We start from the raw sequence: 18,324 nt of genomic DNA on the forward strand, positions 1-18,324 counted from the left end.
GGGACACATTAATACAGATGATTGGCACATAATAATAAAAATGTTAATACTAAACGCCACAAAATTTCACATGTCAAAAGGATGTTTACATAGAACTCTTAAAGGCAAAGCAGCAAAAGAATGGGTTGTTTGATTGACCCCTTTAGTAACATCCCATCAGAAGCCAATCGGATCTGAACACCAACTGAGGGAAAGTGAGAAGAGAAAAAATGTGACACGCACAAATGAGCAGCATCAAAGGTGTTGCTGGAAAACTCATTACGAGAGAGAGAGGAAATCATAGACATCAGGGGAGCTGTTAAATCTGCTCATTTCAACAGCCTCAAACACTCAAGAGCTGCAACCGTCAGTCAATCGTACATGTATGTGTGAATCTAAAACTGAAGTACTGTCAAAAGAAATCCCATAGACTTACATTGAAGGAAGGACTCGAGTCATATCTAGAAAGCAGGACAGGACTCTTTTAACTTGGGCCAGTAATAAACACACCACAAACCTTGGCATCATGGCAGCAAATTTTGCATGAGGAAGCACCACTCGTATCTTGTGAAGAAAATGTATCAATTCTGTTCAAAGGTGAAGAAGTTTCTGCACCACTGGAACTGCAAAAATAATGACTGTTTTCAAACTATTTCTCTGAACACTCCCCCCGTCTTTCATTGGTCAAAAAACAGATAATCCCACCCAAACTCATGTCGGGCTGGTTGAGATGCTCAAAAAAACAGAGCAATGTTTTGATAGCGTCACAGAGTCACAAATGGCTTACTTATACTTGTGTCTGCTCATTTAGTTGTAATAGAAGTATTTTAGCATCCAAAAGTATGACTAACTTTAATTTATTATTTATAATCACGCAAAATATCACAAAATTTATGACTTCCTAATCCCTAGACAACCAGGGGCCATGTGTTTACAGTCATGTGCCTGGCAACACACACACACACACACACACACGCAGTTGATTTTTCTGGCCTGAGACACATGTCTGTCACTGTAGTTATCTAGTAAGTGTGTGGTGAGATTTCACAGACTGTTCTCTAAACCAGTTTACAGACACATGTTCATCTTTTCATCTGGGACAGACATAGAGGAATTTGTCCCTGATGGAGCTGTTTTACCACTCACCCTAAACTCTGTTACCCCATTTACCCCTCAGATCAGAACTGTGACCAGTGTTAATCTCCTCAACAAAATTACTGACGATAATCTTTGTTGATGAATGGTTTTTGAATTTTGTCAATAATAACAAAGACTAGACGAAAAAGGGGCATCGTGACGATAATCAAACCATTTTAATTAGAACATACTGTCATACTGAAACATGGCAAGAAAAAAAATTATACTGAAAGATATTAACAATGATGGAACAGACTGACAGACAGAGAGAACGATAGACAGAAAGACAGACAGGTAGTTAGAATGACAGACAGACCAACAGACAGACAAACAGAAAGACAGATAGAACAACAGACACAGACAGACAGAGATAGATAGATAGATAGATAGATAGATAGACAGACAGACAGACAGATAGACAGAACAACAGACACAGACAGATATAATGACAGATAGATAAACACAAACAGACAGACAAAAAACAGATAACAACAGACAGAACGACAGACACAAACAGAGAGACAGACAAACAGATATAACAACAGACAGACAGACAGATAGAAAGAACGACAGACACAGTCAGACAGACAGATATAATGACAGATAGACAGACAGTCAGACAGACATATAACTACAGACAGACAGACGGACAGACAGACAGACATGATGATAGATAGATGGAACGCAGACAGACAGATAGATTGACAGAACAACAGACACAGACAGACAGTCAGACAGACAGATATAATGACAGACAGACAGACGGACATGATGATAGATTGACAGAACAACAGACACAGACGGACGGACAGACAGAACGACAGACAGACAGACAGACAGAATGACAGACAGATATAACGACGACAAACAGACAGACGGACAGACATGATGATAGACAGATGGAACGGCAGACAGACAGATAGATAAATTGAGAGAACTACAGACACAGACAGACAGTCAGACAGACAGATATAATGACAGACAGACAGACGGACAGACAGACGGACATGATGATAGATTGACAGAACGACAGACATGGACGGACGGATGGACAGACAGACAGACAGAACGACAGACAGACAGACAGACAGAATGACAGACAGATATAACGACAGACAGACAGACGGACAGACATGATGATAGACAAATGGAACGGCAGACAGACAGACAGACAGATTGACAGAACGACAGACACAGACAGACAGACAGACAGACAGACAGACAGAATGACAGACACAGACAGACAGATAGTCAGACAGACAGATACAATGACAGACAGACAGACATGATGATAGACAGATGGAACGGCAGACAGATAGATTGACAGAACGACAGACAGACAGACAGAATGACAGACACAGACAGATAGTCAGACAGACAGATATAATGGCAGACAGACAGATGGACAGATATAATGACAGAATGATAGATAGACAGACAGACGGACAGACATGATGATAGACAGATGGAACGGCAGACAGACAGACAGATAGATTGGCAGAACGACAGACACTGACAGACAGACAGACAGAATGACAGACACAGACAGATAGTCAGACAGACAGATACAATGACAGACAGACAGACATGATGATAGACAGATGGAACGGCAGACAGATAGATTGACAGAATGACAGACACAGACAGACAGACGGACAGACAGACAGACAGAATGACAGACACAGACAGATAGTCAGACAGACAGATATAATGACAGACAGACAGATGGACAGACGGACAGATATAATGACAGAATGACAGACAGACAGACAGACGGACAGACATGATGACAGACAGATGGAACGGCAGACAGACAGACAGATAGATTGACAGAACGACAGACATAGACAGACAGATAGATATGACGATATCAAGATATATCCTCAACATAAACATAATATTTATGCGAATGAACTTAAACTGAGTTATGCAGAAGTCAGAATGAGTAACTTGTGTAAAATCACGATACACGTAACGAAATATCCTACAAACTGTGCAGAAAACAGAAAAGTCTCAAAAACATGAAGAATTCACAACATAGTGTAGTCACTTCTAAAAAGTACCCAATATTTTTCAGGGTAGTTTTCTCATGTTGTTTATGTTGATAAATCTTTAGTCTGTTTGGTACATAAATAAATGTTCAAATGTTGGAATATTTGGTTAAAGTCTGGTCTGTTACAGTTTGACATGTTTTTTGTCATTTTACACATTATTGTTTTCCAAGTTATGTTATTTTCATTGACTAATATTATGCACTTTTAGTTCAATTCACCAAAATTAATATGACAGGACAAAATATTGACTAAGTAAACTTTTTTGTCAAAAGGCAAAAATAATGACTAAAATAAAAATCTGTGTTCAAATGAACACTGAAAAATGTTTCTGCAGGTTTGCTGGTCTTATTTAGTCTCTCAACCTGGTAAGGCTGGTCTATTGGCCTATTAAACCACTTAAAACCAGCTAGGACAAACAAACCAATAGTTTCAAGCTGTTGTAAACTACAGAAGACAAATACATTCATAGATACTGCGCACAGAGGAGTCCTATTCAACCCACGGGATTTAAAGGTGAACGAATTAGTGAATTCTACGTCCTCTCTTTTGTTTTACATGCAATATTTAGAAAGCATAAAGTTGATTTTGTCCATTATTATCTCCAAATGATCATGTTTTCTGCATGCACTCTGCGTAGCCCTACACCGAAATATAACAAATATAAAATCGGCCGGCATAACGTGACGTTCAGTTTAATGTGGCCCTCGACCGCATTTGACACTGCTGGACGAAACCGCAGCGATTGCTTAGATCTCCATGTGTGGAACATTCCTGACATCTGCCAGTTAGTTTCCTCTAACCTGTTTGGAATAGTTTGGTCTGGTGAAGCGTCAGGCATGGACCATAAAACTGCTGTCTGACCCTTCACCCCCACCAATCTGGTCCTGTCTCTCTCTCTCTCTCTGTCTGTCTTTTTCTCTTTCTGTTCATCTGTGTCTTTCGTTCTTTGGCTACAGCACCAGCTCAGTTTATATATATTTGGTTTGTCTTTTGGCTTACCAGCTTTCTCCTCAAACATCTATTTTCACACACACACGCACACACACGCGCACACACACACGCACACACACACACACACACACACGCAGGTGTGTGATTCTCATGAAAGAATGTACAGGTCACATTTCACCCCAAAATCAAGAGAAAATAAGAATTTTGATTTTTTTAAGTTTTTTTTTAGAACTATTAAAGATTTGTTTTTATATTGTGACATTATTTTCAATATAATTAAGCACATTTTCTCCCAAAAGTTTCATTACAATGTGTCTGGACATTTTTTATTTGTATTTTTTTTGGCATATTATTTTCAAAGGTGATTCTAATTACTGTAATGGCTAATAAAATACAGTCAGTTTAGTTTTAAGTTTAAGTTAATTTCGGACTATACTTGGAGGTTTAAGGAGCTGATGCAGAGTCTGATCTAGATGTAGTTGTACATATTAAACATGTATGTATACCTATATTTTATGTGAATATTTGTATGCTTTTATTATGTATATTTCATGTAATTTGTCAAATAAAATATGAGACCTGATTATTCAGATGAAATTTTTTTGTTAATGAATGGATGAATTTTTCAATATTAAAGTATGCCACACACTATATTTTAATATGGTTACAAAAATTGCCCTCATGAATGGAAAAATGCCCCATATAATCAAATCCAGGGGGCAAATATTGCCCTTTAAAGGGAAAGACCGAAGTACTCAAAATGAAATAAAGAAATCAATATATAATAAATTAAACCAATAATTAAATGCAACAATGTATTTTGAAATAATAATAAATAATTTAAATAAATCAATAATTAAAACGTACCCATTAATTTGGGAATAATCCATGAAAAATGCATTTATTATTTAAAACATTTCATCATCATAATAATAATAAAATAAAAAAATTATAAAAAAATTATATAATACTAAAAACATAAAAACATACTCTTTCCAAAAGTTGTTTTGAATAATAATAGGCTGAATTTCCAAATGACACCTAGTGGAGGACTTAAAGCCAGATTAAAGAGTTTTTCATAATAATAGAAGACTACAAATGTCAATCAACAGAAAGGGGTGTGGTCTGCCTGCTCATTTGAGCAGACATGCACAATCTCTGGTAACGTATTGACCCATGATGTCCTCTAAACAACAGAGCATCACCAGACAAAACACCATCTAGTTCATGGCAACAAATGGAAATTCTGTTATCATTTACTCACCCGTTATGTTGCATATAAAGATGCATATAAAGTAAATGGTGACAGAGTCTAACATTCTACCTAACATCTCCTTTTGTGTTCCATGGAGGAAAGACGGGTCTGAAATAACAAAAGTGTGTAGCCTAAATGGTGACAGAATTTTAAGATTCCACCGTGCCACCTGTGCGTTTGCAGGCGTGAGACGGCCGTGTGAAGTGGTAAAGCATTCCCTTTAATGGACAGGCCATATTGTTGGTTCTCATAAGTATAGGCATATGATGGGCTGCTGGAGGACAGATGGGGTCTCAGGTGGTTTTTAATCATGTTGCTTCCTAAAGCTCTGAAGCTGAAGGCGGCGTTACGGATTGACCAACCACCAGCGTGTTTGTATGGACCCTCGCTGTGTTCACGGAGGGGAAAGACCCATTTGAAGCTCATTAATCAAGGGGAGGTTATTTATAGTTTGCTATGACATCACCGTAAGGCTTTCCTCTCACCTTGGCCATTCAGACAGAGAATTCGAGAGACTCGTACCTCACAGCCAAGTGAACTGAATGTGGTTGAACTACAGCTAATCATATTTAAACTGACCACAATATGAGTGTCACTCATTAAACCAATTTTATTACTCGAGTCCAGATCCCTCAAGGGTCCTTAATGTATACAGTAGCAAGAACATTTATGTGAACCCTTTGGAATTAGCTGGTTTTCTGCATGAATTGCTCATAAATTGTGATCTCGTCTTCATCAAAGTCACAAGTATAGACAAACACAATGTGCTTTAACAACACACAAACAATTATAATCTTTCATGTCTTTATTGAACACATCCCATTAAACATTCACAGTGCTGCGGAAAAAGTAAGTGAACCCTTGGATTTAATAACTGGTCGATCCTCCTTTGGCATCAACAACCTCAACCAAGTGTTTCCGGTATCTGCGGATTAGACCTGCACAACGTTCAGAAGGAATTTTGGACCATTCTTCCTTACAGAACTGCTTCAGCTCAGACATATTCTTAGGATGTCTGGTGTCTCTCTTGATGTCATTCCACAGCATCTCTATTGGGTTAAGGTCTGGGCTCTGACTGGGACACTCCAAAAGATGGATTTTCCTTTTTTGAAGCCATTCTGTAGTGGGTTTACTTTGATGTTTAGGGTCATTGTCCTGCTGCATCACCCAACTTCTACTGAGCTTCAGCTGGCACACAGACACCCTGATATTATCCTGTAGGATATCTTGTGATCCCTCGATGATGGCAAGCGGTCCAGGCCCCAAAGAGGCAAAGCAGCCCCAAATCATGATGCTCCCTCCACCGTACTTCACCGTTGGGATGATGTTTTCACGTTGGTATGTGGTGCCCTTTTTATGCCACACATAGTGCTGCATGTTCTTCCCAAACAATTCAACCTTAGTTTCATCAGTCCACAAAACATTTCCCAGTAGCGTTGTGGAGTGTCAAAGTGGTCTTGGCAAACTTCAGTTGTGCAGCAATGTTTTTGTTGGAAAGCAGCGGCTTCCTTCATGATGTCCTGCCATGAACACCATACCTGTTTAATGTTTCCCATATAGTAGACTCATGAACAGAGATGTTAACCAGTTTCAATGATTCCTTCAAGTCTTTATCTGTCACTCTACGGCTCTTTTTTACCTCATTGAGCATTCTGCGGTGTGCCCTTTGAGTCATCTTGGCTGGACGGCCACTTCTAGTGAGAGTACCTATAGTACTAAATCATCTCCATTTATAGACAGTTTGTCTAACAGTGGACTTTGTAACCCTTTCCAACTTTATACAAAGCAACAATTCTTGATCGCAGGTCTTCTGAAATTTTTTTTTGCGAGGCATGGTCCAGCAGATGCTTCTTGTGAATAGCAAACTCACAATTTTTGAGTGCTTTTTATAAGTCAAAGTAGCTCTAACCCACACCTACAATCTCGTTTCATTAATTGGATGCCAGGTTTGCCAACTCCTGACTCTTGTTAGCTTTTGTTGACATCATTAGCCTAGGGGTTCACATACTTTTTCCTGGGATGTGTTCAATAAAGACATGAAAGATTATAACTGTTTGTGTGTTGTTATCTTAAGCACATTGTGTTTGTCTATACTTGTGACTTTGATGAAGATGAGATCACATTTTATTACCAATTAATGCAGAAAACCAGCTAATTACAAAGGGTTCACATACTTTCTATTGCCACTGTAGATATGCAAATAAAGAGTTTGACATGTAAGATTTAAAAAACAGTGGAATTTAAGAATAGAGTTGGATGGGTCAGTGTCAAAGAAGTTAGGGTTTGGGCTTAGCCTCAGTCACCATTCAATTTTATTGTACTGAAAAAATGAAGTGAACGGTGACTGAGGCTAATGGTAACATGGCTGCTAGGAAACAACAAAATTAACTTAGGAACATGCAAACAAATAATTTTTGGCCATTCTGAACTCTGAGACAGAATTTTGAAGGAAAGGCATGAGAACCGGAATTAAGCACTGTTCTATCACTATTCTCCATGGTTTGCTACACAGCTTGGCCTCTAAAGAAGCTTTATTTTTAGTCTATTTGAGGTCAGAGGTCAGTTAGGTTATACTAACATAACCGAGTCCGGACAGCAAATACTCACTCTGCAGGAGTTCATATTCCATGTGAATAATGTCTGTTAGTGAGTAACGAGCTCTAAAATTCCCCTTCCAAAATAGGGCTTTGAAAACTGAAAATGTTTGAGGAGACATTGCTAGCAGACAGCCAAACATCACAGCCTCATTTTAACTCAAAGATGTCACTGATTTTGTTGATATTGGATGTGGAACTCCTGAGCAATGATGTGTTATAGTGCTAAATATAGAATAAGGCAAAATGTCCATCTCAGTCACCATTCACTTTAAATGTATGGGACAGTTATGCAATGAAAGTCAATGGTGACTGAGACTAACATTCTGCTTAATCTCTCCTATTGTGTTTTATACTGGAAAGAAAGTCATATGGTTTAGCACAACATGAGGGTGAATAAACAATAACAGAATTTTCATTTTTGTTTGAACTTTCCCTTAAAGTTGTATTTAACCTGGAATATTCCTGAAACTGCTTAAAGAATTATGGGCAAGCACATCAGTTAATGCGTTTAAATACATTTCGGTAAGTGCATTAATTTTATTAAGAGCGACTTTGTGGTATATGAACCGCTGTAGCAGTTGCTGTCAGTGGAAAGGTGAGTGTGTATTCTCAAGTGTTTCCATTGGCGTTTCGGAGGGGAAAGCCCCTGACCTCATGAAGCATGTCATTCCCCAGAAAATTACTGCAATTACTTTTCCATAACAGCACTGGAACACTGTATACATTGAAGATAACAGTTTCCATGTGAAATACATTCTCGCACATGCGTGCATTTATGTGTTATGTGTGCAGAAGAAACTGAAGCTGTAAAAACTTTACTGTAAACAATCCGGCCGCAGTTTGGAACGATTCCTCAGATGGACTCAGAGCGATTCGAGTCCGTCTTATATATATATATATATATATAATTATTGTAGATCGATCGATGTCTATTTAATTTGTCAAATATTCAAATACATTATGTCAGAACAATTCACCTGTGAAAAATATGTATAACTTCTCTAATGTTTGTGTTGTGCCACCCTTTCTGGTCTGAATGCTCTGAATGTGTGTGTGTGTGTGTGTTTCTGTGTGTGTGTGTGGGTGTGTCTGTGTGTGTGTGTGGGTGTGTGTGTGTGTGTTTCTGTGTGTTTCTATGTGTGTGTGTGTGTGTTTCTGTGTGTGTGTGTGGGTGTGTCTGTGTGTTTGTGTGTGTATGTGTGTGTGTGTGTGTGTGTGTGTGTTTCTATGTGTGTGTGTGTGTGTTTCTGTGTGCGTGCTTCTGTGTGTGTGTGTGTGTTTCTGTGTACTTCTGTGTGTGTGTTTGTGTGTATGTGTTTCTGTGTGTGTGTGTGTTTGTGTGTGTGTGTGTTTCTGTGTGTTTGTGTGTGTGTTTGTTTGTGTGTTTCTGTGTATGTGTGTGTGTGTATGTGTGTGTGTTTCTGTGTTTCTGTGTGTGTGTCTTTTTTGTGTGTGTGAGGGTGTATGTGTTTGTGTCTTTGTGTGTGTGTGTGTGTGTGTGTGTGTGTGTGTGTGTGTGTGTGTGTGTGAGACACACAGGCGTGGCCTCAGTGCTGCTCCTTTTCCTGTCCTCTGATCTCTGATTGATTTAAACACACACACACACACACACACACACACACACACACAGACACACACACACACAGAGAGGAGAGTTTTGATCAAGTGTTTTGTGTATGTTTGCTCTCATAAATTAAAGATATTCTCTGGCAGACTTTTGGGAACACTAATAAAATCAAACAGAAAATGGTGAGGAACGGTGTTTTTTAAAGCATTGCTGTGAAGTTGCTATGGTGTTCTGGCCCATTGCTTAAGGCCCCGATATACTTCTGCAGAAGTTCTTCTTCGTTCTTCGTTCAGGGGTAAAAAGAAGTTCTAAACAGCCGAGTAACGGTATGCTATTTGCGAACATTCACACACCAGTCACACCGCTGTGGGAGGCGTTTAGAGGTACATTTAAATATGAGGACGCTCAGTAAAACCATAACTAATATGACATTAAAATTACTTTGTCTCATTCTATGAGTAGAATTTACATGAGGTCAGTAAAAGAAGTTGTTTTAATCACTCGATGATGATTTAAAGTAATATATATGCAGTAGAAAATGTTTAATTTATCTTGTTTACATTCTGAATTCATGACGCTAATGTGCTAACACGCTATTCGCGGCTATAATATGCACCGGTTACACTCTGTTATTGTAATTTATGATGACACTGATACTACTGCAAAGATGGGTGTATAAATGAGTAATAATGGGCAAAATACAGATAATAGAATGATGATAGAGGCATATCTTACTGCCTGCAGATGGCACATGAGTGATTGAACACTTGAGAGAATTTAAGTAGATTTGATTCCTTTTGTAGACTAATTAAATAAATAAATAAAAATCACATGACATGGTTTTGCACGCCGATGTGTTCACATTGAATACTGACTGAAAAATGTAAACAATGTAGTAGGTGGAGCTCCAGGTCACACCTACCGATGACGTGGACCAATGACAGCAAGAAGGTGTTTAGGAGCCGGCTAGAAGTTTTTCTAAAAGTTCGCCCAGGCCAGCTGTTCCGAACCACCGAAACGAACGCAAAAACACCGTCTTTCTAAATGACATCATACCCGTTCTTTCTTCGATTTTGTATGAAGGATATCTGGGCCTTTACTGGTTCAAAATGAGTCCACCCTCAAGTTTCTCTGACATTCTGATGTCTAGAAATGGTTCAGGTCCATCCTTCCATGTAAGTCTATGGGATTTGTGTGCTGATATTATTGTTCGCCAGATGAAAATTACCCAATCACTGCACACCTCTCCTTAACAATATCTGAAGACATCAATAATCAATTTAAAGCAGTATTTTATATTATTACTGCACAGAATATATATGCTGACATCATGATGTAAGAGGGCATTACGTTCATGTTGCGTCTTTCAATGCTCTTCCAAGAATTTAATCCAACCATGTTTTCCACCTGTTGAGCAGTGCATCATGGGAAAGTGCAGCTCATCAGTTATGCACACCTGCTGCTACACTCTGATGGCGTTTTCATGTCATCACAACACTCGCATTGTTTGTCGTCTGTCCCCCCTGCTGTCAAAAGGCGAACCGGTGCGTTATTAATTATCTCAGTTCATTCAGTTTGTATTTCACCGCCCACGTCTGTGCCACTGTCCAACAGGAGGGCGTAAAATTACGCTAAAGTGCACTGAAATTCAGCCGTACACAGAGGAAGCCAAATAGGTTATTCATTTCAACCACAAGAGCTTCCGACAGCCGTGTGTTTGAATGAGAAAACTGCCTGTGTTTGCATCCGCTCCCAAAACCAGCTCCCCTTTGAGCGAAGTGCTGTCATCTCTGTCAAAACTGAACACTGAGGTCCTCGACACCACTTCTCTGGGACACCAGTGTGAACCACAGTGCAGAATGTCTAAACGGCCCCTGTCATTGATGGAGGGGTCCGGGGGACTTTCTTTAAAACAGATCAGTGTAACTACTGAGTAACTTTCCTGAACTGGTTATGTAATTCAGGTAATGAGAGATTTATCATTTTCGAAATCTTTCCTTCAGGCCTAAAACCATGTTTACACTTGACATCTTGCATTCCCCTAAAACTGACCAGAAGGGTCAGACGTGTAACGCTTTTTTTTATTTATTTTTTATGATGATGATGATGATGATAATAATGAAACCATTTCTTCTTCCCTGAAGTAAGAACAATAAAATGATGCATTTCTTTTTAGGCTTTATGCTATTCATGCTAAATTGTCCTATTAATTTGCATATACAAATAAGCAAATATTTGAAGAAAGAAAATGACAAATTCAGAACCTACACTTCTATAAGTTTTAACATGAAGAAAATATGAGAATGTGACATAAAGTGGAGGCAGATTGCTGCCATCTTGTGAACAAAATATCAATAACGTGACTTAAAAACCATGTCATGACAGTAACAGCCAGTAGATTTTGTAGTCTGATGGTGTGTTGTAACCTCGTTTTATATTTTATCACAATATTTGCAGTTGGATATATATTTGGACATTATCAAACTATTATTTGCCAAAGTTTAGCATTTTAAAATTTATTTTGAAGTGTCAGTTTTTGCGTATGTGTGTGTATGTGTATGTTTTGCACTGAGGATGTTTTAGAGTCTCACCCTGTAATTTCTGTCTATTTTCTTTCTTCATTGTGATGGATTTATTGATGTATTTGACAGATAAAAAAATTGCTCTGTTTTTTTTTTTGTTGTTGTTGTTGTTTTTTTTGTCTTTCCCATTCATTTTCAATGGTCGGTCAATTCTGACCGCAAAAACCAAAGGTGTCACTTTTTTATGACCACTTAGACTTTTCAAATCAAGCCCAATTTATTTATTTTTTATTTTGCATGTTCAGAAGGCAAATGGAGGAAAAGTCACCAAGTCTTGTACTGCTCAGATAAAGGAAACCATTTTTATTAAATGAGGAAAATTTCGGCAAAAAAATTACCAAATACCATATTACGGTTAAATACACTATAACCGTTTATCATTTAGCTACTCTAGCCATAACATATAAAATATCTATAAAAATATAAACATAATATAATATTAGGATATCTAGTATAAAACGTCTAGTAAGATTGATTAATATAATTCTTGCAAAGAATGATCAATTCATGCCACCCAAACCCCTTTGTTTCATGGACTACAGATGAACATACAGTATTTCACTTGTATTTTGTATACCGCTTATATTGAAATTAATCCTTAAGAAAAAGAACTAATTCGTCTTATTATTGCATACCAATAATTGCATACAGTATTCCAAATTAGAGGTAGACCGATATATCGGTTTTACCGATATATCGGTTTTACAGATTAACTGATTAATCAATTGATTAATCTTCTTGCTGTCTTTACAAGTAGAGGCAGACCGATATATCGGTTTTACTGATTAATCGGTGCCGATAGTTGCTTTTTGGAACTATCGGTTATCAGCAAAAAACTATCGATAGTTGCCGATAGTTTTTTCATCATTTAGTCATGTCAGAATAAGAGTCCCCAGTGTGTTTCGGGCTTGTTTATACTTAAAAGTCCTGCGTTATGTACCAAATCTAAAGATTTTCTAGTTCATATTATTAGGATTTTGGTTGAACAAAAAACTGCATCTGGGATTTTATTCATTTTGGACTCTTCTTTTCCCACCATAATAAAGAAAGTATAAGAAAAATAAAATGTACGTTCTATAAATCAATTTGAAAAACTATCGGCCGATTAATCAGTTATTGGCCTTTCCCACCACCTTAGTTATTGGTAACAGCAAAATCCACTATCGGTCGACCTCCATTTACAAGTCTTTAATTTCTTCTTATACAAAGGTCCCTTGTGCATGTGCATGTGCTCGTGAACTATTCTTAAACTCAGGATCAAAGCCTTGGTATCAGTTAAGCCTGATTGGATTGGTTAGCTTTTGTCAACTCGAAACCAATCCTGTAACCCTGAGTTTGTTCAACTGGCTTCATACAGGCCCATGGTGTAACACTGGCCACCAGTGTTTGTATGAAGCAATCTGACCCTCAGATAAAGAATCATTTTAGAAATCCAACACACTCTTCTGTATAAGTATCAGTGTTCTGCAGAATGACCTTTACCTGTGTGATTTAGATCTGAAGTTTCCCGTGAGCCCGTCGCAGGTCCGAGTCGAGGGAAAGGTGACGTGTTGCAGTGTGTGTGTGGTAGACGCTTGTGATGGAGTCAAACTGAAGTCTCTATTCAGACGCCCGGAGCTCGTGTGTTGCTCTCAGCTCTTAAACAGGTTGAGCTCTGGAAAACAGGGAAGCTGTTTGTCAAACTCCGGGTTCCCGCCGATGACATTCCCGGTGTGGCTCCAGCGTGTGGTTGCCTTGTCACCCTCTCAGGTTGCGCTGAAAACTCCCAGCATCCCTCAGGAGAGCGGCCCTCCGTCAGGGTTTGGCACAGCGACTCTACAGCGAAAAGAAATGAAGGTAGAAAAACAAGCGTCAACTTTTTTTTCCCACACATTTGTTCCAGCAGAGTTTTTTTGAGCGAACCATGTAGACATTTTTACCACTGTGCATTAAAATAAACAACATTATAACTTTACCTCAAACTTGAATTTATGTTTAAAAGAAATGTGACACTATGACACAGTGACAGAATCAAACACCTTGAACCCTTTCGGAAAACAAATTTACATGGCAGTCGTGAGCGGCTAAAACATCAGATTGACCAAATGTACCAGTGAAACGTGAGGAATATTTATTTCACTATTGTTTTTTTGTTTTTTTGTCGTTTTGGGTTTAAATCTTTTTAAAGCAACCGAGAAAACGCTGATGGTGCACTTTCAACCTCTGGAACATAAAAATATGCTGCAGTTTTGCTCTCCTCCCTCCTGTCGGTGGAAATCAAAGAGCTGATATATTTTAGCTGCGCTTTCGGCCAAAGCTTCAGACGTTCCTGAAGTTCATCCTGTGGTCGCCCCTGGCAACACATCCCAGAATTCCCCTGCTGTCAACCTGAAAGAAGAGGCCTTCATTCTCCCACCTTTTTTTTTTCTCTTAATGGATCAAAAATCCATTTGTGGAAAGACTGTTGGGCCTTTAGAGGAAAAGGGGTCAATTTGAGCTCAATGAACATACAAAACCGTGTGTATTCTGTTCCCGCGCCACCCAGAGCTCCGTTCTGTAATAATGCCGGCTTTATTTAAGAGAGCGAGGGGGATTTTGGCGAGAAATGCTTTTTTCAATGCCAATCTCTGAGAAGCTCGATGAAACAGGAAGTTCTGAGGACTCAAGAAAATAATATTGAAGTGTAGGTGGGACTATAATGTCTCCCGTGTCCAGTTTTTCACATCTCAGTGTTCTAATTAGAGGTCGAGTAGAGCTGCTTTTGCAAATATCGGTTATCTGCAAAAATCGACAACGATAGTTTTTACCCCTCTCTGCGTAAACGATTACACTTTCACAGCTTTCCGAAAGAAGAAAAAATAGAGAGTGCTGGATTACACTAAATAATTACAAAATTGCAAATGTTTGATAGATTTACGCTGCTAAATAAAGCAGAAACGTGTCATCACATTCCATATTTTTATCCTCACTTTGATGCATATTTATTATTTTGATTAGATAATTAAATGTTCTAAATTAAATACCAGAGTATGAAAATAAAAATGTGAGTATGGAAATGTGCTTTTGTTTTGTTCACAATCATGTCAATTGTGACTGAGAAAAATGTTGCGTTGATACGACAAAGCAATCAAAAGTTGCAACATTACAAAAATAATTTGTCCTAGTGTACAAAAACATCTGCATGTGTCCAAAAGCCTCTCCAAACAAATAAAACATAATAATTGTACATAAGAACTAATTACACATGCAAACACAACAATGACTAAAGGTTTGTATAGCATGCAGACATGATTTTAGTAATGAGATTTCACAGAATGAGTTTCATTCTGTGTCATTTGAGTCATCATTGAGTCTGTGTCATGTATTTGGCGCCATCTCCTGGTGGCCATATGTAACATTGTGCTTCATGTGGATTATCTAATGATCTATGCGTCTGATTACCTTGTGTCTGGGCTCGTTTGAAAGATACTAACCTCCTCTAAGTAATGGTATGTGATATTTTTATGTTTTATTTATTTTTTGTGAAGTTATAAGTGAAAACGCTGCATATAAGTAACACCTGTTCACATGAAACATTTCAAAGACATATACTTAGCTTTATATATTTTTGTCTGTGAGTAAAACAAATAGGCTGATTGTATTTTACTCTTTGAGAGCTTTCCAACAACATATGACACATGGATATTTGATGAGACTGATGTTTTTACAGATTGCAATAATATGTGTAGTGCCATTTTTTTTTTTTTTTGTAATTATCAAAACGGAACACTTCTGATTTATCTGCAAATTTCAAAGCACTTGTTCAGTTTTAGTCATAATGACCAGATTGGAAAGTACTTTCAAACGATACCTAATTTGTATTCGTCAAGAGAGACGTTATTAATATTTTGACAAGTATTGTTTTTTCTTGCGGGCCCGCCAGCTGGCCCATCTGAGCTTAAAAGTGATATATAACCCTTCCAATGTTATAAATCTTCTGTTAGGGTTGATAAATTACTGCTTATATTTATTATACGCCACTGTTTATGTTACAGTGTTTATATTGTAATATGTTGTAGATGATTGTAGTGCATATTTAAATAATTTGTCTCTTCTTAGTGCAGAAATTTCAAAATAAGAATCCCTGGTGTATTTCGGGCATGTTTATAGTTAAAAGTCCCATGTTATGCACCAAATCCTCATTGTTTTTCTGATTATTATTGCTATTTTGGTTGCACAATAAACTGCATCTGGGATTTCATTCATTTTGCCAGTGCCCATGACAGTAGGAAAAGGCTAAGAAATGTTTTTGACATTCAATAAATCGATTTTAAGAACTATCAGCCGATTAATCGGTTATCATCTTTTTCCGCCACCTTAGTTAGCGGTATCAGCAAAATCCAATATTGGTCGACCTCTAGTTCTAAACCATGAACCAATTCAACAAGCTCAGAATGAATCACTACAAACTTTGATTAGAAGCAATAAAGCATTTGGAAATGCAAGATTGTGTACAAACTGTTAATTCCTCGAATGATGTAATCAAATAAAAAATACAGTTGTACAATATAAAACTATTGACTTAATTCATTATGTGTATAAAAACGATATATAAGTTTATTGCAAAATATTCAGATACATAGAATGTTTAGGAAAATGACACGTTTACGTTATTCGCAGTGCTTCATGGGAACGGGCTGTCACTACTGAGCTCTTTTGCCGCTATTTAGGTTCGATGGTAACAGTGACTTCTCTGATCTCACTTTGGGATTAAGGGTAGAGTATTTCCTCACGAGGAATTTGGCAATAAAAACACAATTTAATAATGACACATCACTTAACAACCTCAGAGAACATAGTAGGTCTGTGCTGACAGGTTCATATGTTGTCATTAAAAATCAATTTCTCTTTGGAGAAAATTAAAGCGATTTTTACTTCTGGAGCCTGACTGTTGCGTTCTATACAGCCCGACTGAATCGCATTCGACTTCTCAATCATATTCATCTTGCGGCAGCCCATTACCCATGAGTCCTCCGGCGCCTTGCTGCTCGCTCTCTGGCCAGTGGCCGAACGTTGAGCCTGTGAAACAGATACGGATGGGCAGACGCTTCAAAGTCATGTCTTACTTTTCCTCATTGTTGCTCTATTTCTCTCGCCAAGACGAGTGTGTGTCTGAATACTTCTGAATGGAGACTGTGTGTTGTCGCCGTAAGTGATCAAAGGACATTTCAGTTGTGGTTTCATGATGCATCGATTCATCTCTTTAAATACTCTGATGGTCACTGGACACAAGAGAAAATTAAACTGAAGTGGAGCAGGACAGCTCACTGCCAATTATTCTCATGGCAGGATGCTTGTTTGCTGCAGAAAAAAACTGAAAAAGTATTTAATCACTTTGCCTTGATCAATAAATGCACATTCCAGCTCACACAACGCAATGTGCTCAACATGCACTTCCATGCGGGGCCTGGATAGCTCAGTCGTAAAAGACGCTGGCTACCACCTCTGGAGTTCACTAGCTCGCTAGTTTGAATCCCAGGGCGTGCTGAGTGACTCCAGCCAGGTCTCCTAAGCAACCAAATTGGCTCGGTTGCTAGGGAGGGTAGAGTCACATGGGGTAACCTCCTCGTGGTCACCATAATGTGGTTTGTTCTCGGTGGGCCGCGTGGTGAGTTGAGCGCGGATGCTGCGGTGGATGGCGTGAGTCTCCGTGGCAATGCGCTCAACAAGTCACATGATAAGATGCGCAGGTTGATGGTCTCAGACGCGGAGGCAACTGGGATTCATCCTCCGCCACCCGGATTGAGGCGAATCACTACACGACCACGAAGACTTAAAAGCGCACTGGGAATTGGGCAATCCAAATTGGGTGAAAAAGGGGAAAAATCCCCCCCCCAAAAACACACTAAAAAAACATGCACTTAGTTACTTTCTAAAACCCTTTCACAGTTTTTCTATATTTCGTCCTTGTTCATTGTTGCACGTCAGTGGCGTAGCCACGGGTGTGCCAGGGTGTGCAAATGCCACCCAAAACTTAAGCTTTCACACCCAAATGAAACGACAGGTTTTTTGTTGGTTAATAAGTATGTAGTGGTGTAAAATGCATCAATATTATGCTGAAACTTCAATGCATTGATTACAGAATTTAATAATCAATTATAATAACTATTATAATGCCCAATGTATTTCAGAGGCCGTCTCAGATTACACGCACACTCTCGCAACCGACACGAAGGGCGCATTA

The 18,324-nt window shown here is 38.5% G+C and overlaps 1 long non-coding RNA gene across 1 annotated transcript in view; it reads right to left on the minus strand.

The window, feature by feature from the left end:
* LOC127435232 (uncharacterized) overlaps window positions 1–18,324 on the minus strand; it is a 46,552-nt gene that overhangs the window by 22,263 nt on the left and 5,965 nt on the right. Inside the window, exon 2 of the long non-coding RNA XR_007896158.1 lies at window positions 13,605–13,937. This is a non-coding gene — a long non-coding RNA (uncharacterized LOC127435232). The remainder of the gene's footprint in view (window positions 1–13,604; window positions 13,938–18,324) is intronic.

The sequence above is a fragment of the Myxocyprinus asiaticus genome, chromosome 45 (genome assembly GCF_019703515.2).
Source record: "Myxocyprinus asiaticus isolate MX2 ecotype Aquarium Trade chromosome 45, UBuf_Myxa_2, whole genome shotgun sequence".
Classification (NCBI taxonomy): Eukaryota; Metazoa; Chordata; class Actinopteri; order Cypriniformes; family Catostomidae; genus Myxocyprinus; species Myxocyprinus asiaticus.